A 24512-nucleotide genomic window follows, 5' to 3' on the forward strand; every position below is an offset into this window, starting at 1 on the left:
GCGGTAAATATAGAAGTATAATCATAAGGCACAATAACTGGAGGAAGGAAGATCTTTTTTGGTGGGAGGAGCCCTTTTTAAAGATTTATAAAAGTATGGTAAGTGGGTAGGTACTAACAGATGGCTGGAGATGGAATAGAAGGAAAAAGGCAGGTAGCAGGGTGCATAGAGAAAAACAGAGAACACAGACACAGGAATACAGGGGCAACTCACACACACACACACACACACACACACACACACACACACACACACACACACACACACACACACACACACACACACACACACACACACACACGCACACACACACACACACACACACACACACACACACACACACACACACACACACACACACACACACACACACACACACACACACACACGCACACACACACACACACACACACACACACACGATGGAAAGGGTACTTGATGGGTTTATATATACAGATATGGTTGACAAATGGAGATAGGGAGGGCTGGACAACGAATAAGAATGGGAAATTATTTATAGGGGAGGCAGTACACAGGGACAAGGATAACATGGGCTCTTGGCATGGTTGACTGCTAGGCTGGCACAGAAGGCAACACAGGCATCACTGCCATGAGTGGCTGAAATTATGGGCCAGTTGCTTCTCTGGAGGTCTGATGGAAGAGGTCAGCTTTTGTCTTTCTTTGCCTAAAGATGGCTGGGGTATGCCAGTCATGTAATTCATACAGTGATAATCATTCTGCATTACTGCATTTAAGTTTTGGTTCTATAATAAACTTGTATATATTTTATGGAAATCTGAACTTCAGTGTATTTAACAGACAACATTAGCAGATTAGGCAGTTTTTTTTTTCTTCTTTTTTGGTGCAACTGATACCAAAGTTTAATTTTTATTTCCTTTTTTCTGCTTGAACATCTTATAATGTTTGAGTCAATTGACCTCACCTGATGAAAAAATTCCTGTAATGACTAACAATGTCAGTTAGTCAGGCCTGTGCTGTGAGCCTTGTTGGGTGGATTGCACCTACATCTTGTCTGCCTGAAAATACCTGAGTCAAAATGACTATGTTAGAATTAGAAACCATAGCTACTGGAGCTGGTATCCATTGCCAAAAACATTTCCCTGCCTGAAGAAATCAACCAGATTGGATGAAGGATGATACCGAGCTATCCATATTTGCATTTGAACAAGATACCCTCCAGGTGCAGTAGGGCATTTACTGTGCAAATGTTCTTGCGTACCTGTTTACTGAGGAGCCACTGAAAGCTTCCATAATTTGACAATAGTCGGTCAGCTTTATGAGCTCTGGAAAACACATCTTTGACAACTAGCTGTTTTCAAGGCACTCATTGCTCTGACATTAAATCTTCTTATTTTATTAGCAGTCTCTGGCACCTTGCTGGCACTTTGCTTAGGTCATATGAATTGATTAATGCAACTAGTGATTTTGTGTTAGTCTGGAGCTGGAAACTCTCAAGACCTAATCGATACCTGGAGAACTTTTCCCATGCTTACACACTTGAAAGGCATTCATTTTTGATTTTGGAGTACCTTTGTTAGCATTCTGAAGTAGTAAGCATTACAACATATCATGTGCCTATTTATTTGGGGTAAATAGGCACCTAGGACATAGTTATTAGCATCTGCACTTACAATGGTTCATTTAGTGACATCATAGTACACTAGTACTGGAGCTGTTGTAAATATTTCTTTAATTTTGGTGAGTATTTAGGCTTGATCATATCCCCAACACCATACCATATTTTTCTTTTACAAGCCAGTTAAAAGATGTAGCATTTTGGAAGGTCTGGGGTACAAATAATTCATCATGCCCAGGGCTTGTTAAAACTCAGTCATGGAAAATCGATTTTGCAACTTGGGTATCTGCTGGTCTTATTTACAAATAGTTTGATACCACTACCAGTTATAAGGTGCTGAAAATACCGGAGCTCTGTTTTATTAAAGCAGCATGAAGCTTAAGACCTGATTTTTTTATTATCTACAAAATTACCTCTATCCTGAAACCATGTGCTTGTTTGTCATGCATATCAAGAAGAAGAACATCATCCAGCCCTTTGAGTAAATCAATTATTTTGTACTGGAAACTTTCAATTGCTGATGTTATACCAAATATCAGACTTTTAAATCAGAATATTCCCAAATAGATAATGAATGTTGTCAACTTTTGGCTTTCTTTGTCTAAAACTGTTTACCAGAGACCACAGGAAATATCAAGCATGGAAAACACTTTTGAATTAATTAGATTTAGCATAGGTGGGTACAAGCCATTCATGAAAAACTGTACCACTAAATCAACGCATATTCTTGCTCTTAATTATTGGGACTATATGAGCATGCCACTTAGTCAGTTCAGTTATGGTCAATAATGTTAAGGTATTGCATTAATTTAAATTTTGGCTTTGGACAGCATAAGAAATTATACCCTCCTGGTTGTAGTTAAGGCACATGGAACAACATTAGGTTTTAGTTTAATTTTAAGGAGTTCACAGTTAAGCAGGCCAGCTTCGCCAAACACATCTACACTGACTTTATTCTGGCAGTTAAGCCCATCTTGCATGACACAGCTCTGTTGACCAGATTATTTCAGTACAGACCATCCAGTAAGTAAACCCAAAACTCAGACATGTGCTGTTCCTCTCTCAAACATGGATGGAAAACTACCAATGCACTTGAGTTTTCCAGCAGGGCTATGCATTTCAGTCTCTGCTTTATGCAACTGCAGACCTTTTGAGAACTGTTTACATGTACATTTGATATCACAGTAACATAAGCTCCTATATACATTCTGAAATCTTAACTGCATCATTAGTCAGAATCATGATTTGCTCATCAGCTTCTGCATCTGACACAGTAGTGACTAAACCCATGAAAGCTTTCTGCACATTATTTTTAGTATCATTTATATTTTCATTGACAACCTCTTTAATCTACTTTGCTTTACAAATAACAGCAAAATGATGCAGTCTCTTACAATATGTGCCATCTGCAACACAGTGTTCTGACTCATTATTGTCAGAGATATCACCATCACACCTCATACACTTGCCTGGCCTTACTCCTGGGCTGCTTCTCGAGCATTTGTTTAGTCTGATTAGAATTATGCCTTTTATAAAATTTAACATATTAACTTTGCATTTCACTTCATACACTATCTCCATGTTTTAACTAGTATTTTTATCTTTTCACTAATTCTGCCTCTTTGATGAATCATATGGCTTTTTCTAAAGTTAAATTAATTTCAACATGTCATTTTTGAGAAACGTCTACATCAGCCAGTTCAATTGCAGTTTTGTTCCTTATTTGCTCATCTCTATGAAATTGCATTTTTTTCATAAAGGGCAGCGTGTTTAGGCAGGTAATTGGGACCATCTTGGAAACTGTATTAGTTATTGTTATGACAGAAGGTTAATTACCTGACATTTTCCAAATGTCTGACCACCACTGGTTCTCATAGAGTTGTTTTCTGCTTGCTTCTGTTGTTTCTTTTGTTTTGCTTATCTGCTATTTATTGAATAGCTATGCACAGAGCTGCAAAGTCCGAGCACATTTTCAGTTTATCCGTGAAACAGTAGTCACACACCATTATTTGTTCTCATAGTTGACAGTTGGCTTGGCTTGATACTGCCCACGGTCAGTAATTTACAATTATCTTTGCTTGGTTGTACAGATTTGCTTTTAGCTGTGCTGGGAATGTCAGTGTGCTGCTTGTTGCTTTGTGGGCATCACTGATGCTATTTTCATAGTAGTTCACCATCCCTTACTTAGCTTTCTTGTGCACTTAACCAACTAGCACTCAAAACACTAGGCAATATGGAGGGCCAACATATTCTTTCCACTGCTATAGCCTGTCTCTGAGCACTTTATCTTAAGGCAATCTATGGAACAGGTTCCCCATCCATGTCAGTTTCTCCCGAATGCAATTCAAGTGCAACTCAGACAATTGGATGGGAATCCGGAAATTCATCCCTGGTTTGGCAACTATGTCTCTAATGCAAACAGGTAACCTGTAAATGGTTAATCTTCCAGGCCCATGTTTACACTTATCAAAGGTATCACAACTTGGCAGAGATTTGGGATGCATGGCTAGGCTTAAAAAGGCCCTTGTGGTCGTTAGCCCAGTAAAAACCTATGAACCTATGAACCTATGTTCACTGATAACAAACTCCTACTTAACATAGACAATTCCTGCCTGTGAGTGGTGCAAATACCTAGCTAATATAGAAGCATCAATCTCATGATTAACAATACACAGTGAGCATTGCATAGTCATACCCTCACTTCTTAACAAACCTAAAATAAAAAATAAATGAAAATAAACCACTACCACATTCTGAAACAGAACACAAAAAATGTCAGACATTGATACTATAAAGAAATCCTGCCAGAACCTACTAGAACTAGTGAAAATAGGCCTCAGTGAAAGTCCCTCAGCTCACCTACTGCATGCATACCCATATCAACATGTCAGCAATAGCCAGTTTATTTCCAATCAAATATTCATAAACTAGCTTCTGACAAAAATGTTTTAGTGATTGGTGAGTCAGTTGTGAAGCATAAAGATTCCCAATTTATCAGGTTGGACAAGTAAAGGGCTATTGCCAGCTGTATTTTGGGTGCCAGGATCCCAGACATTAACACATCCAAAAGATCCTTTCCTGGCACAAGTATGACTACAACATGTTAGTGGTCCATGCAGTAGTGAATAAACTTTGGCACAAAACCCTGATGGATATGTACAGAGATACGTCAGAACTTTCGATGCACATGTTGGAGGCAGGTAAGGCACTGATCCAGAGAAGAATCCTTTTTTCACACCAAAAATGATTTATATTTATAAAGAGAAGATAGCTGGCTTTTGGAATAATGGCTAGGTATAAAGAGAAGATAAAGTATATTTACAATTAGCTTAATAGCAGGTTTGACTTTGTGGTTTGTATCAACCTGGGCTGAGATGATAGGTAGTCCTACTTGTTTTGCAAAGGGATGACCTGCATCTTTTGTTCAGTGTTTTCCAAACAATGGCAAAACCCTTTACTGACCCCATTGTGCCTTTTTGTAGGCAGAGTCCATCTAATGGACATCCCAACTTTGACAAATTCATTTAACTCTAAATCAGAACTTATTATGGTGGGTCTTCTCAGTGTCAGGAGTCTCTATAACAAATTGCCCTATCTTGAGGTGCTCTTGCATCTCAAACATGTCCATATATAAGGAGTTACAGATATTTGGTTTAAATGTAAAGAAAACATTCCCTCCATTCCTGGGTTTCACACCTATCATGGCTCTGACCCTGGTAAAAACTGTGGTGACATCTCCATATTTGTCAGGAAGCACATCTCATCTTGACAGATACTCAGAGACAAACAAAGTGAGCCCCCAGAAGTTCTGTTTACCATGGTCAAGAGAATTTCTAGCTTGTAGCATGTTACAGACCCCCCCCCTATATTTCCAGATGATCATATTAGAGTCTTGGAAGCTTTAGAAGAAATCTCTATAAGCAACAACTCCATAATCCAAGAGGTCTTTAATTACCTTACGATAGAATGGAACACTAATGCCTCTAATATTAGGGTCTGCGCAGAAATTTTTAGATTTGATAAACAAGAATTACCTGGATCATATAGTTAGAAAACCCACTGGAAACCAAATTATTCTTAATATGGACCTCAGAAATATTGCCTCTTCCTGTTCCACTACTATAGTGTCACCTTAACCAGTTGAGTTAGATCAAGGGAAGTCATAGTCTCCCTATACTCATCACTCATCAGACCAATGATCGAGTACAATGCCGCATTCGGAATGTATCTGACCCGACACTTGCAGCAGCTGGAGAGGCCACAAAAGTTCCTCACCAAAAGGATAAAGGGTCTCAAAAATCTGTCTTATGCTGCCCGACTGAAAGAACTCCAGTTATATTCAGTTGCTTACCGCTTGCTCAGAGGTGACCTATGCCTGACATACAAGGCCATGTCAAACCCAGATTTGATGAACATGCTTCATCTCAAAAAATCTAGATCCCTCAGAGCCACAAGGCGGGAGACTTAAACCTCGACACGGTTATTAATAGGGCGTGCTGGAGGGATAGATTCATCACCCAAAGACTCCCTATGCTGTGGAACAAAATCCCGGTTTATGTGAGGCAGAGCACTGCTGGCCTTGTTCAAGAGGAATCTTGACCAATGGATGGGAGATCACAGATACACCCCAGGGGTTACCTCAGTGTCACTGCTCGACAGAGGCACAGCAAAATAATGGGCATAGTTTCTCCAACTAAAGGGTGGCGTAAGCCACAAAACTATGGGCTAGGCTTATAAATGCCCTCGGGCAGATAGCCTAGTATGAACCTATGAACCTATGAACCTATTTCCTCATGATGTTTACTCTGAGCTACCATACTGCCTGTAACTAACAGGGGAAAACTTAGAAAATTACATGATAAAATCTCTAAATGTATACATAGTAGGAACATGTTAGTATATTTTGTTTGTATATTTTGCATAAATGTTTCTTTGGAGCTTTTCTCCCCGGGCCTCCACTGAAAATGGACATGTATCCAGTTGGACTATCCCAGTTAACAAATGTAAAATAAATAACACTCAGTCCAATACAGTAACCAGCTTTAGTAAGGTGTTTCATGCCCACTTAGGAAAACACATAGATCTAGTAGTTAGTCCCATATAGAAACAAATACTACAGGGAATTTTAAAACATGCAACACCAGTGATCCACCATCCTAAATCAATTTGTAACTAGATAAAAGAATTCTTAAACTGTATAGTAAGGCTAGAGCCCTTCAGAGTGAGGATAGTATAAAAATATTATCAAAAAAATGAGCTTCTGAAGTGAAGGATAACTATAAGTCCTCTCCTAGCTATGTTAGAAAACTAATAAATAGCAATCAGCGTTGTTCAGAACTTTCCCTTAATAGTCCCCCACTCTAACCCTATGATATTTCAAATATACTACATAGCAAATAAGTTTACTGCAACCACCCCCCAAGAAACCCTTGTTCAAACACCACTCATCCCAGAATCCCTTGCATCCCTATCATCTCTAAGGAACATGTTCTTAAGGTGTTAGTAAAAGCCAAAAACATTTCTTCTGTGAGTCCTGACAACACGTCTGTGTGCTTAATAAGCAACATCAGACATGGTCGCACTGAACCTCTCTTTGAATTCTTTAACCTAAGTTTAATCACAGGCTATGTTCCTGAATCCTGTCACACTGCTATGCTGATGCCCTTCCACAAGGGTGGTCTTACCATGGACCCTAGACATTACAGACCCGTCAGACTTATGAGTATGATCTGTAAAACTTTATTTAGAGTGTATCATAACTGATCTTCTTAATTGTGATATCAAGAATGTCATTATTTATTTATTTTTTATTTATTTATTAACATTTGTTAACTGGGTTGATCCAACTGGGCTCGGGGCCCATTTTCAATGGACACCCGAGGAGAAAAGCTCCAACAAAGCAAAATAGCAAGTGTCGGGTCAGATACATTCCGAATGTGGCAAGCCTGCCACAAGTGGTGTCCCACAGGGCTCAGTCCTGGGCCCACTCTTGTTTGGCATCTACTTTTCTGAAGTACAAGCAAACACAGGAGGGTTATGGCTGACAAAGTTTGCAGATGACTGCAAACTGGGCGCCGTATTTGAAAACACATCCAACACAGATATCCTTCAGAAGGGTCTCACAGAAACGGATAACTGGTGCCAGAGCCATGGCCTAAAGTTAAATGCCAAGAAATGCATAGTCATACCCTTCGGGAAAAATAAGGTTACCCCTAGCTACCATATAGGTGGCAATCCCCTGAACACAGAAGAAGTTATTAGGGACCTGGGAACCCAGGTTGACAGTAGCCTTTCATTCGACACTCATATTGCTAAAGTAGTTAGGAAGACCTTCTACATTGCCCACCTTATCATGAAGGGATTCACATCTAGATCAAGGGAAGTCATAATCTCCTTATACTCATCACTCATCAGACCAATGATCGAGTACAATGCCCCATTCGGAATGTATCTGACCCGACACTTGCAGCAGCTGGAGAGGCCACAAAAGTTCCTCACCAAAAGGATAAAGGGTCTCAAAAATCTGTCTTATGCTGCCCGACTGAAAGAACTCCAGTTATATTCAGTTGCTTACCGCTTGCTCAGAGGTGACCTATGCCTGACATACAAGGCCATGTCAAACCCAGATTTGATGAACATGCTTCATCTCAAAAAATCTAGATCCCTCAGAGCCACAAGGGCGGGAGACTTAAACCTCGACACGGTTATTAATAGGACGTGCTGGAGGGATAGATTCATCACCCAAAGACTCCCTATGCTGTGGAACAAAATCCCGGTTTATGTGAGGCAGAGCACCTCGCTGGCCTTGTTCAAGAGGAATCTTGACCAATGGATGGGAGATCGCAGATACACCCCAGGGGTTACCTCAGTGTCACTGCTCGACAGAGGCACAGCAAAATAATGGGCATAGTTTCTCCAAACTAAAGGGGTGGCGTAAGCCACAAAACTATGGGCTAGGCTTATAAATGCCCTCAGGCAGATAGCCTAGTATGAACCTATGAACCTATGAACCTATTTCCTCATGATGTTTACTCTCAGAGCTACCATACTGCCTGTAACTAACAGGGCAAAACTTAGAAAATTACATGATAAAATCTCTAAATGTATACATAGTAGGAACATGTTAGTATATTTTGTTTGTATATTTTGCATAAATGTTTCTTTGGAGCTTTTCTCCACGGGCCTCCACTGAAAATGGACATGTATCCAGTTGGACTATCCCAGTTAACAAATGTAAAATAAATAAATAAATAACACTCAGTCCAATACAGTAACCAGCTTTAGTAAGGTGTTTCATGCCCACTTAGAAAAACACATAGATCTAGTAGTTAGTCCCATCTAGAAACAAATACTACAGGGAATTTTAAAACATGCAACACCAGTGATCCACCATCCTAAATCAATTTGTAACTAGAGAAAAGAATCCTTAAACTGTATAGTAAGGCTAGAGCCCTTCAGAGTGAGGATAGTATAAAAATATTATCAAAAAATGAGCTTCTGAAGTGAAGGATAACTATAAGTCCTCTCCTAGCTATGTTAGAAAACTAATAAATAGCAATCAGTGTTGTTCAGAACTTTCCCTTAATAGACCCCCACTCTAACCCTATGATATTTCAAATATACTACATAGCAAATAAGTTTACTGCAACCACCCCCCCAAGAAACCCCTGTTCAAACACCACTCATCCCAGAATCCCTTGCATCCCTATCATCTCTAAGGAACATGTTGTTAAGGTGTTAGTAAAAGCCAAAAACATTTCTTCTGTGAGTCCTGACAACACGCCTGTGTGCTTAATAAGCAACATCAGACATGGTCGCACTGAACCTCTCTTTGAATTCTTTAACCTAAGTTTAATCACAGGCTATGTTCCTGAATCCTGTCACACTGCTATGCTGATGCCCTTCCACAAGGATGGTCTTACCATGGACCCTAGACATTACAGACCCGTCAGACTTATGAGTATGATCTGTAAAACTTTATTTAGAGTGTATCATAACTGATCTTCTTAATTGTGATATTAAGAATGTCATTATTTATTTATTTTTTATTTATTTATTAACATTTGTTAACTGGGTTGATCCAACTGGGCTCGGGGCCCATTTTCAATGGACACCCGAGGAGAAAAGCTCCAACAAAGCAAAATAGTTACATGAAAACAATATTGCAGTTAAAAAAAAATGTAAGCACATACATACATATATGAGAGATAGTACAAAGATCAGAATAACAAACCTGTTTATACAGCATGAGTAAAAACAAAATAGAGAGCTTACATGATAAGACAAAACACAATATTTATACAAAAGCAATCATGTATTTACATGAGAAAATTATGCATCTTAATTAGATAAAAAGCAGTTGGCATTGGCTATCATACATGGAGTTGTGGGAAATGAGATGGGTGAGAAAAAAATGTAATTAGTGATTAAAGGAGAGTGAGAGGTGATTATGTTGGGTCGTGGCAGGGACAAGTCTTGGAGTTCAGCAGATGGTGCTTTAGCTGTAGTGACTGGGTAACAGAATGTATGTTTAATGGAAGTTTATTCCAAGCAAGGGCAACAGAATATTTATATAGTAGTTTGCCAATGGTTTTCTTAGGTTGGTAGATGTCAAGTAGTTTCTGGTTAGAGGTACGAAGGGTCCGAGGCGGAGTATAGGTAGAGATAAAGGATGAAAGAGATAGACAGGATGAAGGTTTGTAAAGGATGTTGTGCAGCATTTGAAATTGAGATAGTAGGAGTTGTTGGGGGAGCTCAAGCCATTGGAGAGAGTTTAAAGCAGTACAGTGATGAGCATTGTAAGGAGAGTTTGTGGTAAATTTAGCTATAAAATTTTGCTAGAGTTTGTTCAGGGCTGTAGTTTAAATGTTGGTGAGTACTGGGGTGGCATATAGGAGGGAGGGAAGGAGGAATGCTTGTGCCAGTGTGAGTTTAGCATTGTGGGTTAGAAATGTTTTATTATGATACAGTAGGCCCGATTTCTGGTGTGTTTTTTTTTATACATTGGAGAAAGTGCAGGTTAAATTTCAGTTCATCATCAATTATGACTCCAAGAAGTGTTGTGTGGGTTATCGAGTTGGATAATTGTGTTGTCAGAAGATTTAATAGCAAAGGTAGATTTATGGTTAGTAAGAGATCGGGGGACGAAGAGGAAGAGTTTGGTCTTTTTGGGATTGAGGATGAGTAAATTATCAGACAGCCATTTTTCAGTGGATAGAAAGGCATTTTGAGTTAGGATATGGAGCTCGGTCATATTGTTTGAGATAGAGATAAGTGTAGAGTCATCAGTGTATTGGATGAGAGAGGAATGTTTGCAGGATGTGTGAAGACATTGAATAGAAGGGGACCCAAGATGGAGTCTTTGGGTACTCCAGTTGGGACAGGAAGGAATGGTGAAAAGGATGAGAGCTGGTTGACAGATTGCTGCCTAGAGGATAGGTAGCTAGTGAACCAGGCCAGGGAGGAAGAAGATATATTAAGATTAGCAAGTTTAGATAGCAACAGAGTTTAGATAGCAACAGAGGATGAGAGACAGTATCAAAAGCTTTGGAAAGGTCAAGGAAGAGGCAGGGTATGAGTTTGTTGTTGTCAAGGGCTTCGGCTATGGTATGAGTGAAGGATAAGAGGGCAGTGGTTGTACTGTGGGTGGGACGGAGGCTATGCTGAGTGGGAGTGAGACGATTATGCTGGAGGAGGTGGTTAAGAAGCTGTGAGTGAATGCATTTAGGCTTGACCCACAATAATTTAGCTTAGTCAAAGGAGTCATACTTGCTAAATCTTGTTACTTTCTTTTAGAGGGCCACACAATTAGTTAGCAGTTGTCATTTTGCTCATACAGCTTATCTTGATCTGGCCAAATAATTCTATACCATACCTTATTCTGGAATTGCAAGGAAGCTATCTGCCTTAAACATAGATCTTTATGTGGTAAAAGAGATAGCCAAACTGAAAAACGGAATTCATGCAGTTTGTATGACAAGTTCCTCTTCAAATAGTGCTAAGATAACCAGTGGAGTTCCCTCAGTGGTCTATACTGGGTCCTCTCCTGTTCAGCATTCACTTCTCTGATCTCAAAACTAATAAGCAGAACCTCTTGTTGACTACATTCGCAGATGAATGAAAACTGGGTGCAATGTCAAAATCCAATCAGATATCTGTACCCTAGTTAATACCTGGTGTACACATAATGGGCTTAAATCGACCACTAAAAAGTTTTATATTGTTGGTTTTGGAATACAGCAGTATTCCAAAGCATACTCTATGAATAATACTCTCTTACTAAGCAAAAAGGTAGTCAGCAGGCTGGGCACTTGGGTTGATTGCTCCCTTTCCTTTGATATTCATATAACAGCTGTAGTGAGAAAATCCTTCTTCTTAGCACAGCTAATAACCAAAGTTATTTCATCTAGAACCAAATATGTAATCATTCTCCTGTATCCTGTAATGATCACATCTGTTGTAGAGTACAATGCTCCCTTTGAGAAGTATGTTACTCATCATATCAACAAACTCAAAATGCCCTAGAAACTACTAACTAAAATATCTCTGGTCTTAAAAAACGTAGCTAACAGGAATGGCTGGAAGTCCTGTCCCTGTACTTTTTGTTTAACAGACTGCTGTGGGTTGATCTGTGTTTTGCTTACCATGCCATTAAATATCCAATAGAGATCCATTTGTCTTTGACATCCTATATGACATTAATTCAAGCAGTGGAGCTAACACTAGAACCAGAGACCTGAACCTTCAACAGCAGATAAAGAGATCTTTGAGATAGAGATGGAGAGATAGATTCATCACCCACCATCACCCAGCACCTTCTTCTTGTCTGCAGGTTAAGCAATGTGTTCCAAAATCTTCAATATCTTCTTCCAAGTTAAACCTGGATGATTGGATGGATATTCTCAAATTTAACCTGGGTCTAATTGGTCTCTCCTTCCTTAAGACTGAAGATCAAGCCTGAAGGTAATCAGAAAATAAATACATCTTTTACTTCCTCATTTTTCCCCAACCAGCAACAGCTTTTGTGGGGTCCCCACACAGTCAAGGATGACTAAGGTTCTGCTCCAGTCTCAGGAGTGGGGGCCCCACAATCTTAGAAGATCTAAGTGTTTGAATGTTCTGTGATATATTTTATGCATTACTTTTGAAATATAATTACTGTTACCTACATTTTTTACTAATACCCAGAGGAATAATGTGTGTTCTGGCATTATTGGGTTTGTGCACAGATAAAAAATCCCTGACATTTTTTTACACCACACGCACACACACACACACACACACACACACACACACACACACACACACACACACACACACACACACACACACACAGGTGGCACACACCCACACACACACACACACACACACACACACACACACACACACACACACACACACACACACACACACACACACACACACACACACACACACTCACACACACACACAGATAAGCCACAGCAATACTAGTTTTGTACTTATTTCAGCAAATAACAATACATTGTGCAACACTGGTGCTGCCACATCAGATCAGTGACTGCTGTTTAGCAGTCATTAAACAGCGGCAGGGCTAAGTCACTTTATTTACCTCCAGTGAGGAGTAAAACCTGACACTGCCCTGATTTCCACAGACCTCCCTGATCTTTCTCATAATTTTGCTCATCGTTACGTGAAAAATTTGATTTGTTTGTAAATCACTCAGGATTAAAGACAGTCAATAAATCATCAAAGTATCATACTTATTGTCCAAACAAATGCATATTGATGCAAAGGTGTTATATTATTAACTTTTTAATTGAGTTAGAGTAACATTTAAAAATTGTTTCTGATTTTGAGTCTTTATTCTGTTACTATTGGTATTGCCTGAATTCTTCTGCAAAGATACAACCAAACACCCTAATACTGGGTGAATTCAACTACCCCTGCCATTAATTGGGAAAACTACTGGTACCAACATTCTTTGCCTGAATTTGTCTCTTGGAATTCGCCAAATTCCAAATACCCTGGACTAATCCATAAACCCACCAGGACACTCAAATATTCTTCTTCAATATCTTCTTCCAAGTTAAACCTGGATGATTGGATGGATATTCTCAAATTTAACCTGGGTCTAATTGGTCTCTCCTTCCTTAAGAATGAAGATCAAGCCTGAAAGTGAGTTTTAGCAAGGTGTACATGGGCATTAGACTAACATAGCCTTGAACTTCCATGAATCCCATAAATGTAGTGCCTTTAATGCCAGATTTTTTTGCCAGTTGATATAATAGTCTTGCAAACACATTCACCCATTGCTTGTGTACATCTATAAAATATGCCATTTAATTTATTTAACATTTGTTGATCAGGAAAGAGCTTATTTTCAGCATAGGCCCAGGGAGAAACACTCCAAAAGTATGTCTTTAAAATGTGGGAGTAAACCCAAGTACCTAAAAACTTCACGCTACTTAAGACCAAGGTGGGAAGTTTCAAAGCCCCCATGCTAAAGGATAACACTGTCCAAGCTGCAAAATCCTTTACTAATGCACTTTACAGGCACCTACAAGAATGCACGGATCATGCTATCCCAAACAAAACCAAGACTCACTCCTCCAAGAAAAGGAAACCAGTCTGGTGGACCCCTGCCATAAATAAGCTATACAATAGAAGGATGAAACTAGTACAGAAAAGAGTAAAATCCCAAGAAGGGAAGACATCTCTGATCAGTATCAGCAAGAAACTACATTCCCTCATAAAATCATCCAAGGCTAGCTTCGAAAGCAAAATTGCCATGGACTTCAAAGATAACCACAAGGCATTCTTTAGCTATGTCAAGAATCTAAGTGGCAATTCTCAGATCTGCTCAGAGTTAGTGCAGAATGGCACAAAATACACTGAACTGACTGATATAGCCAACATCCTGGTAGACAGGTTCAGTGCAAACTTCACCCCCCTCTCACCCCCAAAAGGGCCCATAACTATACCAGAAGAATGTAGTGCCCCTGAAATCACAGACACTCAGGTTAGAACAGTCCTCTCCAAAGCCAAAAACACAGCATCAATGGGACCGTACAGTGTCCAGGGCTGCGTCCTACACAAGCTTAATGTGAACTAATCCCTCACCTAAACACACTGTTTAAACTCAGCCTCTCCATAGGCTATGTGCCCACAGAGTGGTGCACAGCAACAGTTATTTCACTCCACAAAGGTGGAGCCATGATGGACCCTGCCCTATAAGCCTGACTAGCTTGGTCTGCGAAGCTATGGAGCACATCATCATGGATCTCATTAACAGAAACATTGGAAACCTCCAAACACTGGACCCTACCCAGTTTGTCTTTGTTAAGGGCAGATCATGCCTCCTAAACCTGGTGGACTTCTTTGAGACAGTAACCAAGGCTATAGACAAGGGAAAGGTGGTCCACACAGCCTACCTAGACCTTGCAAAGGCCTTCGACACCATACCCCACTCAGGTATTATAGACAAGCTCACCAGACTGAACATAAACCCTTACGTCATGAGATGGGTTGCCAACTGGCTCATGGACAGAACCCACATGGTAAGAGTTAAAGGAGCTAGGTCTGACTCTAAACCGGTTACAAGTAGCGTTCCCCAGGGCTCAGTCCTAGGACCCCTCCTGTTCAGCATATACTTCTTAGAGGTACAGGCAAGCACAGGAGGACTATGGTTGACCAAGTTCGAGACAACTGCAAACTAGGGGCTATAATTGACTCTCTGGCTGACACAGACATCCTCCAAAAGGGCCTCACTGAGACAGATATCTGGTGTCAAAACCATGGCCTCAAGCTAAATGCCAAAAAGTGCACAGTCATCCCCTTTGGAAAAAACAAAATACCCACAAACTACCACATAGGTAGTAGCCCCCTAAATACGGAAGACGTAATAAGGGATCTGGGGAATCAAGTAGATAGTAACCTCTCCTTTGATAATCACATTGACAAAGTGGTTAGAAAATCCTTCTATGTGGCCCACCTAATCACAAAATGGTTTGCATCCAGATCAAAAGAGGTCATTGGGCCACTCTATGCATCACTCATCAGACCCATCATAGAGTACAATGCCCCAATTGGGATGTACCTTACAAGACACCTGCAACAACTGGAAAGACCACAGAAGTACCTCACCAAGAGGATCACTGGCCCCAAGAAGATGCCCTATGCAGCTCGACTGAAGAAAATCCAGCTGTACTCAGTTGCATACCACCTACTCAAGAGATGATCTCTGCCTGACATACAAGGCCATGTCCAACCCAGAATTGATGGACATGCTCCACCTAAAGAAAACCATATCCCCTTGAGCCACACGCTCCAGGGATCTAAACCTCACCACAACAATAAATAGGACATGCTGGAGGGATAGATTCCTGTCCCAGAGACTTCCCATGCTCTGGAAGAACAAGATTCCAATCTACATTAGGCAGAGCTCCTCACAAACCCTCTTCAAGAGAAAGCTTGATGAGTGGATGGGAAACAGAAAGTTTACCCCAGGGATCACTTCAATGGCTCTGCTGGACAGAGGCACAAGGAACTAATATAAGGGGGCAGCAAAAGCCAACACATTCCGACTAGGCTTATAAATGCCTTTGGGCAGATAGCCTAGTACCTATCTATGAACCTGTGAACCTATAGGAAACCCAGATCAACACAGGGGAGGACATGCAGACTCCACAAAGAAGGCATCCCAGCTGAGAATTGACCCAGAGAACCTCTTGCTATGAGGTGACAACATTAACCACTGCACCACTTTTTTTTTTTTTTTTTTTGCAAGCAGTTTCTCTGCACTACCTGGGAGTTTGTATAATTTCAGAGTGGCCACTCATTTTATTGCATTTATACTATCGCTGTTCTGAATCTGAAGCTACCACTTGCAATTGATTTGGGTTTTACAGTATATTCATTGTTATTTCCCTGAGCTCTTAAGTGGATTGCTAGCATTGCTCATCTAAATCTGTGTTGTACTAACTTTTCAAACTTAAAACAAAAAGCCAACTTTGGCAGGTTGTGTGAGTTGTAATTAGAGCTTGTGGTAATTAACCCAACCACCCCGCTCCATTTTACATTACGCAAGCAGTCAGCCATCTTAGTCTTGGTACTGCTGGATAATTTAAAACAAAGCATTTGTATGCATTTTTTTTATCCAAGGAAATATATTTAAACTTTATTTAAAATACTGCAGTTATCTTACATTTAAATCAGTTTTGTGTTTTTTCTGTTGTGTTTGTTATGTATCAGAAGTTAAAGCTATTAATTGAAAGACATGCTATACTTGCAGTGCTTTATAGTGCTTACTAAAAGAATACAAGGCCTACATAACATGTCCTATATGTACTGACTTTAAGCCCCGTCACAAAACTCAGTATCCTACAGACTGCTAAGAGGTGACCTGTGTCTGGCATACATGGTATCCTCAGATCCATTACTGATGGATTTACTGCACATCAGCAAGTCAAATGGCATCAGAGGTACTCATTCTAGGTATCTATGCCTGATCTGCCGCATTAACAGAATAATTTGGAGGGACAGATATATCTCAAAGAGGATATCACTTCTCCAGAATAGACTCCTCATTCACATAAATCAAAGTAATCCCTGTCCATATTCAAGTACAAATTAGATCGATGGATGGGAACCAGAAGATTTACCCTAGGGTTACCCCCCCAGTACTGCTAATGGACAGAGACAGCCCTTAAATGCTTTATCCCATACATAGGTCCCATTATCTATGTCTGACCCTGTTATTAACATTAGGGGTAATATATAATTATCCACCATCGCAGGGCTGGTAATAGCATTTTTAGCAGATGTCAAGTTGGGGGCCCCTAGGCACTTCAAGTCTATGTATCTCCCTGTCACTGACACTCCTACTAAGCAATCCTTTAGTTCATGCTGTAAATGTTTAGGAGTGGGAAGCACAGACTGACTTGTAGCTACAGTTCTCATACCTTACAACAGGTCCATCTCACAAGGGGGCATTTACAGTTACTGGCATTTAGTTGCAACAAAGATATATTGCAGCAACTCTATGTACAGGTCTGGACTTAGGCGAAATGCTACCCGAGGCCTACTGTTGCAGCCACTCCCTCCCAACACACACACACACACACACACACACACACACACACACACACACACACACACACACACACACACACACACACCATACCCTCCAGTTTTGCCCTGCCCCCCCGTCTTGGGCTCCGTATACTATGCACATTACTTTTTTCCTCCTTTCCTCGCTTTTTGCCTTACTTTTCAGATTTTTCAATAAGCCATAACTTTCTATGTGCTCTGAAGTGCAATTTAAAGTTTTTTTTATTTATTTTTATTTAACCTTTTCATCCAATGATAGCTTGAACAGAAATTATGATTAAAGAAAGAAATTGTGTTGTTGTTCAGCTTTAGATTTCCTTGTATCCTTTCAGCACATCTTTCCTGACCAAGGAAGCACAGTAATAACCATTTAGGAAATAACTCAAATGAGGCAGGGACCAAGAAGCCACAGGGTTATATATGTTCTGGGATGTGTTTTAGGGCATTTTCCTAGGCTTTTAATCCAATGGTGACCCAAACAAAAAAATATGAGTAAGAAAAAAATGTAGTATTTTTTTTCCTTTTAAGGAAGACATAATGTTCAAAGATGAGAAAATAATAGCTCACAGTAAACTAGCAATTCAATTGTTGTCCACATACACTGGTCTTATCTGGGAACTGCCTGCCTCCCTAACCCCCCCCCCAAAAAAAAAAAAAAAAGACAGCCTATACATCCTTCTGGTGTTAGGCTGGGATGAAAGCAGAGGTTAAAGTGCCACAGTCATGTATTTCAAGAGACTACTGACATACATATATATAGCATGCCTCCTCCTCAACCCTAACCATCAAAGGCAGATACCTGTATATGTGACTGAAGTGTGAAAAAAACAATTATTTCAGTAATGTATACTACTTTGTTGCTTCTAAACAGTACACTGCCCCTACATAAGCTATAATAACCTCCTTTGTACACTTCTGAGGAATGTGAGAAAAGTAAAAGAAACTTCAGCCCTAACACAAGCTATAATAACCTCATGTGCATACTTCGAAGGTTTGACTGTGATGAAAATTATAGAACTAATAACCACACAATGTCACCCCCCATAACCAACAGCAGCATTCTATAAACACACATCTGAGCAAAGCTGGTTTTTGAATGGGTGCAGCTGAGAGCAGAGGCCATTATCAGCTTTATCCTAACAGGGTCATATCACAGCCCTGTTCAGGTTAAAGAGCGTAATCAGAAAATAAATAGATCTTTTTCCTCCTCATTTTTCCCCAACCAGCAACAGCTTTTGTGGGGCCCCCACACAGTCAAGGATGACTAAGGCGTTCCCCTCTATCCAGTCTAGGGAGTGGGGGCCCCACAATCTTAGAAGATCTAAGTGTTTGAATGTTCTGTGATATATTTTATGCATTACTTTTGAAATATAATTACTGTTACCTACATTTTTTACTAACACCCAGAGGAATAATGTGTGTTCTGGCATTATTGGGTCTGTGCACAGATAAAAAATCCCTGACATTTTTTTACACCACACGCACACACACACACACACACACACACACACACACACACACACACACACACACACACACACACACACAGGTGCGCACACACACACACAGGTGCACACACACACAGGTGCGCACACACACACACACACACACACACACACACACACACACACACACACACACACACACACACACACACAGATAAGCCACAGCAATACTAGTTTTGTACTTATTTCAGCAAATAACAATACATTGTGCAACACTGGTGCTGCCACATCAGATCAGTGACTGCTGTTTAGCAGTCATTAAACAGCGGCAGGGCTAAGTCACTTTTATTTACCTCAGTGAGGAGTAATGCAAACCTGACACTGCCCCTGATCTTTCTCATAATTTTGCTCTATCGTTCGTGAAAAATTTGATTTGCTTGTAAATCACTCAGGATTAAAGATAGTCAATAAATCATCAAAGTATTATACTTATTGTCCAAACAAATGCATATTGATGCAAAAGGTGTTATATTATTAACTTTTTAATTGAGTTAGAGTAACATTTAAAAATTGTTTCTGATTTTGAGTCTTTATTCTGTTACTATTGATATTGCCTGAATTCTTCTGCAAGATACAACCAAACACTCTAATACTGGGTGAATTCAACTACCCTGCCATTAATTGGGAAAACTACTCGGGTACCAACACCTTTGCCCAACGGTTCTTGGAATTCATAAATTCCAACACCCTGGATCAACTAATCCATAGTCCCACCAGGGGCTCAAATATTCTAGACCTGGTCATTACCAACTTGGGAGATTGATGCTCCACACCAGTGGTCACCCCCTTGTTGGTCAGGTCTGACCATAAGCTAATCACCCTTGACGTCCAATCCCACCCCCACCCCCCAGTTGGGAAACCTCCATACAAAACTTCTCCAAACCAACTTCATGCTACTCAAGTCAGAAGTGACAAACTTCATGACACCCATGCAGACGGGAACTGAAAGTTTGAATGCTGAATCCTACACTAAGGCACTGTATGAGCACATCCACTCGTGCATGAATCATGCCATTCTAAACAGAACCAAGACGGTCTCCTCCAAAAAAAGGAACCCAATCTGGTGGTCCCCTGCCATAAACAAACTATACAACAGAAGGAAGAAACTGTTGCAGAAAAGAGGAAAATCCCAGGATGCAAAAAACTTCTTTACCAGCCTCAGTAAGAAGCTGAGATCCCTCATAAAAATATTCCAAAGCTAGTTACGAAAATAAAATTGCCAAAGATTCCAAGGACAACCACAGGGCATTCCATAGTTATGTCAAGAATCTAAAAGGCAATGCTCAGATCTGCTCTGAGCTACAACAGAATCGCATTAAATATACTGATCCCAAGGATATTGCCAATATCCTTGCAGATCGATTCAGTGCCAACTTCACCCCCCTCTCACCCCCATAAAGGGCCCATTTCAATACCAAAAGATTGCCAAATTCCGGTAATCACGGCCACATAGGTAAAAAATGCACTCTCCAAAGCTAAGAATATAGCATCCATGGGACCAGACGACACCCCGGGCTGTGTACTACATGAACTACGAAATGAACTGGCACCTCACCTAAGTGTCATGTTTAATCATAGCCTCACCTCAGGCTTCATGCCCAATGAGTGGTGCACAGCTACAGTTATCCCACTCCACAAGGGGGGATCTACCTTGAATCCCAGGAACTATTGTCCCATCAGTCTGACGAGCCTGATCTGCAAAGCCATGGAATGCATTATCATGGAACTTATAAACAAAGACAATGGCAACCTTCAAACACTGGACCCCACCCAGTTTGGTTTCGTAAAGGGCCTATCTTGTCTCCTCAACTTGATTGACTTCTTTGAATCAGTCTCCAGAGCTGTGGTCAAGGGTAAGGCAGTCCACACAGCCTATCTGGACCTCTCCAAGGCCTTCAACACCATCCCCAACTCTGGAATCATACATAAACTTACTAAGCTGGGCATTAATCCCTACATCACTCAATGGGTTGCCAACTGGCTTACTGACAGAACCCACACTGTAAAAGTAGGAGATTCAAAATCTATCTCTAGACAAGTGACAAGCGGAGTACCTCAGGAGGCCAGCACTAAGGGACTCTGGCTAGCAAAGTTCACAGATGACTGCAAACTGGGAGCCATTATTGAATCCCCAAATTATGTGGATATTCTACAAAAGGGCCTTACAGAAACAAATGCTTAGTGCCAGAGTCATGGTCTCAAGCTCAATGCCAAGAAATGTATATTTATCCCCTTTGGGAAAAACCATGTGACCATGAATTGCCACATAAGTGGCAGCACACTAAACAGTGAAAGTGTGATAAGGGACTTAGGGGCACAGGCGGACAGTGGTCTCACCTTCGATAACCACATAGCCACAACAGTCAGGAAATCCTTCTATGTGGCACACCTCATCACTAAGGGCTTTTCATCCAGAAAAAAGGAGGTCATTGTCCCACTGTAATCATCCCTCATTAGACTCATTATAGAGTACAACGCCCCGTTTGGTATGTACCTCACAAAAAATCTGCAACAACTGGAAAGGCCACATAAATACCTCACTAAAAGAATCACAGGCCTAAAGCAGATGCCCTATGCTGACCGTCTAAAAAAACTCTAGCTATACTCTGTCGCATATTGCCTACTCAGAGGTGATCTCTGCTTAACATACAAGGCCATGTCAAACCCAGTGCTGTTGGACATGTTGCACTTAAAGAAACCCCAATCCCTCAGAGCCACACACTCCAGGGATCTAAAGCTGGTCATCACAATGAACAAAACATGCTGGAGGGACAGGTTCCTGACCCAAAGACTCCCCATACTCTGGAATAGACTTCCCATAATGTCAAGCTGAGCGCCTCTTTGGCCCTCTTCAAAAAGAACCTTGACAATTGGATGGGAGATAGGAAATTCACCCTGGGGATCACTTCAGTCGCCCTGCTAGACAGGGGACCAGGGAAGTAAATATTCTGGGAAGAAATAGCCAGTCAATTGTTATAGCTAGGCTTCTATAGGCCCTAGGGCCAATAGCCTAGTACCAACCTATGAACCTATGAAATAAGTTGTGAGTTGCCTATCAGGTGTTCTGCCACTATTTATAAAACTCTTTGAGACAGATATCCATCCCTGAAGATTGGAAGCATCATCTCTTCTTAAAATCCAAAGTATGCACTGAGATCAGTCACTTTGGGCTGCTGATCTCCCTAGTGTTTACCTTGCTTATGTTCATTATCAGCTTTATCCTAACAGGGTGATATCACAGACATGTTCAGGTTAAACAGCATTATCAGAAAATTAATACATTTTTCTTCTCATTTTTCCTCAACCAGCAGCAGCTTTTTTTGGGGTCCCCATCCAGTCATGGATGATTAAGGGGGCCCCATTACACCCACGTGTATTGCAAGTAACTAAAGCTGGCTACGCTGTTAGTTTTAATGGAGTGAATGTCCACTAGCAGGGTTTAACTAAGCCAGGGGCACTATGTCAGTGGTAAAATATTTAATGGAATTGTGAAGCCTGTTGCTTGATAAAACACTGTTACTATAACCAGATATATCTTTGAATTTTAAAGGATATATAAGAGTTATTACCCATCTGGTTTATTAAGTACACAAGATTGCTGTACTAGTTTTTGTTGGTTTGACTCGGAGGCTCTAAATAAAAACCTGCAAAAGCATCACAGACCTCCAAAGCAGACACCCCAAAAACCTGCACCTCCCGTCACAAACCAGACAACACATAAAACACAAAATCAGTGTGCCACACAATCACAGCCCTTAAGGCGAAATAACATACCTAACACACTAGTAATAGGCGACTCTATAGTCAGGTACACTGACGTCCCACTCACTAGGCTGAACAAGGAGAAGGTTACTGTTAGCTGCCTGTCGGCAGCCAGAATCCACCACATAACACAAGCACTCAGGTCACTCCAGAACAAGTACAAATATGACTTTGTCATTGTTCATGTTGGTGTGAATGACCTGAGACGTACCTCCCTGGACTACATAAAAAGAGACATGGAAGAGCTCTCTGATCATGTAGCCCACGCGGGTATGACCCTGACCCTGAGTAGCATCCTGCCCTCACCAAGAATGATACTGTTGTATAAAGAAAAAAATGATCAATTTCAACAATTGGCTAAGCTTCTGGTGTCATTCAATGGAGATCCAGTGTCTGTCAGCCTGGGATGAGATGCTCGACAGGCCTTGTTGCTTCGCAAAAGATTGCTTGCACCTGTCACCTCTAATCTTTCGAATATTGGCCAAGGCCCTTGCTGCCCCCATAGTGCCTTTTTTAGGCAAGGCTCAAAAGTCAAACCCACCTCCGTAAACAGCACAAATAAAAAAATGAGGGTTATGCTACTCAACGCCAGGATTTTAAATCTAAAAATGCACACGTTCGAAGCACTCCTCAGTATGGAGAACGTTGACATCTGTGCAGTAACTGAAACCTGGTTCAAGGCTCCACAGAGCACCCCAGCACTACCGGGCTACAACTCATACCACACATTTCAGCCACAGAACATGGACCAAAACACAAAAGGAGGGGGTGTATCCATATTCATCAAGGATACCTACACCTCCAGGTTAGTGGCACAGCATGATACCTCTGAGATCATCCATGTGCAACTAACATCAGGCAAATCTGCAATGCAAATTGTGGCCTGCTACAAATCACCCTTCATGACCCAGGACCACCACTCTGCCTTTCTGGAGACACTGAAAAACTTGAAGGTCTTTCCGAACACCCTGATATTGGGCTATTTCAATTACCCTACCATTAATTGGGAAAACTACTCAAGTACAAACTCCCAGGTCCAGCGCTTCCTGGAATTTATCAACTCAAATGCCCGGAATCAGCCAGTAAACTCTCCTACTAGAGGTGAAAACATATTGGACCTGGTCATCGCCAACATGGGCGACAGGTGTTCCACACCGGAGGTCAACCCATCACTGGTTAGATCAGACCATAAACTAATCACTCTGTATGTCCACACCACACCACCTCCTCCATCCAAGGAAACCACAGTGAAAAACTTTTCTATTGAAAACTTCACCTTACTTAAGACAGAGGTGGTAAGTTTCATAGCCCCCATGCTAAAGGATAACAGTGTCCAAGATGCAGGAACCCTTACAAATGCACTCTAAGAGCACCTACAAGGATGCATGAATCGTGACATCCCTAGCAAAACCAAGACTCACTCTTCTAAGAGAAGGAAACCAGTCTGGTGGACCCCTGCCATAAACAGGCTATACAATAGAAGGAGGAAACTAGTTCATAAAAAAAAGCAAATCCCAAGAAGGAAAGACATCCCTGATCAATATCAGTAAGAAACTAAG

Source organism: Protopterus annectens, chromosome 2.part1, assembly GCF_019279795.1.
Source record: "Protopterus annectens isolate FY-2018-M chromosome 2.part1, PAN1.0, whole genome shotgun sequence".
NCBI classification, from domain to species: domain Eukaryota; kingdom Metazoa; phylum Chordata; order Ceratodontiformes; family Protopteridae; genus Protopterus; species Protopterus annectens.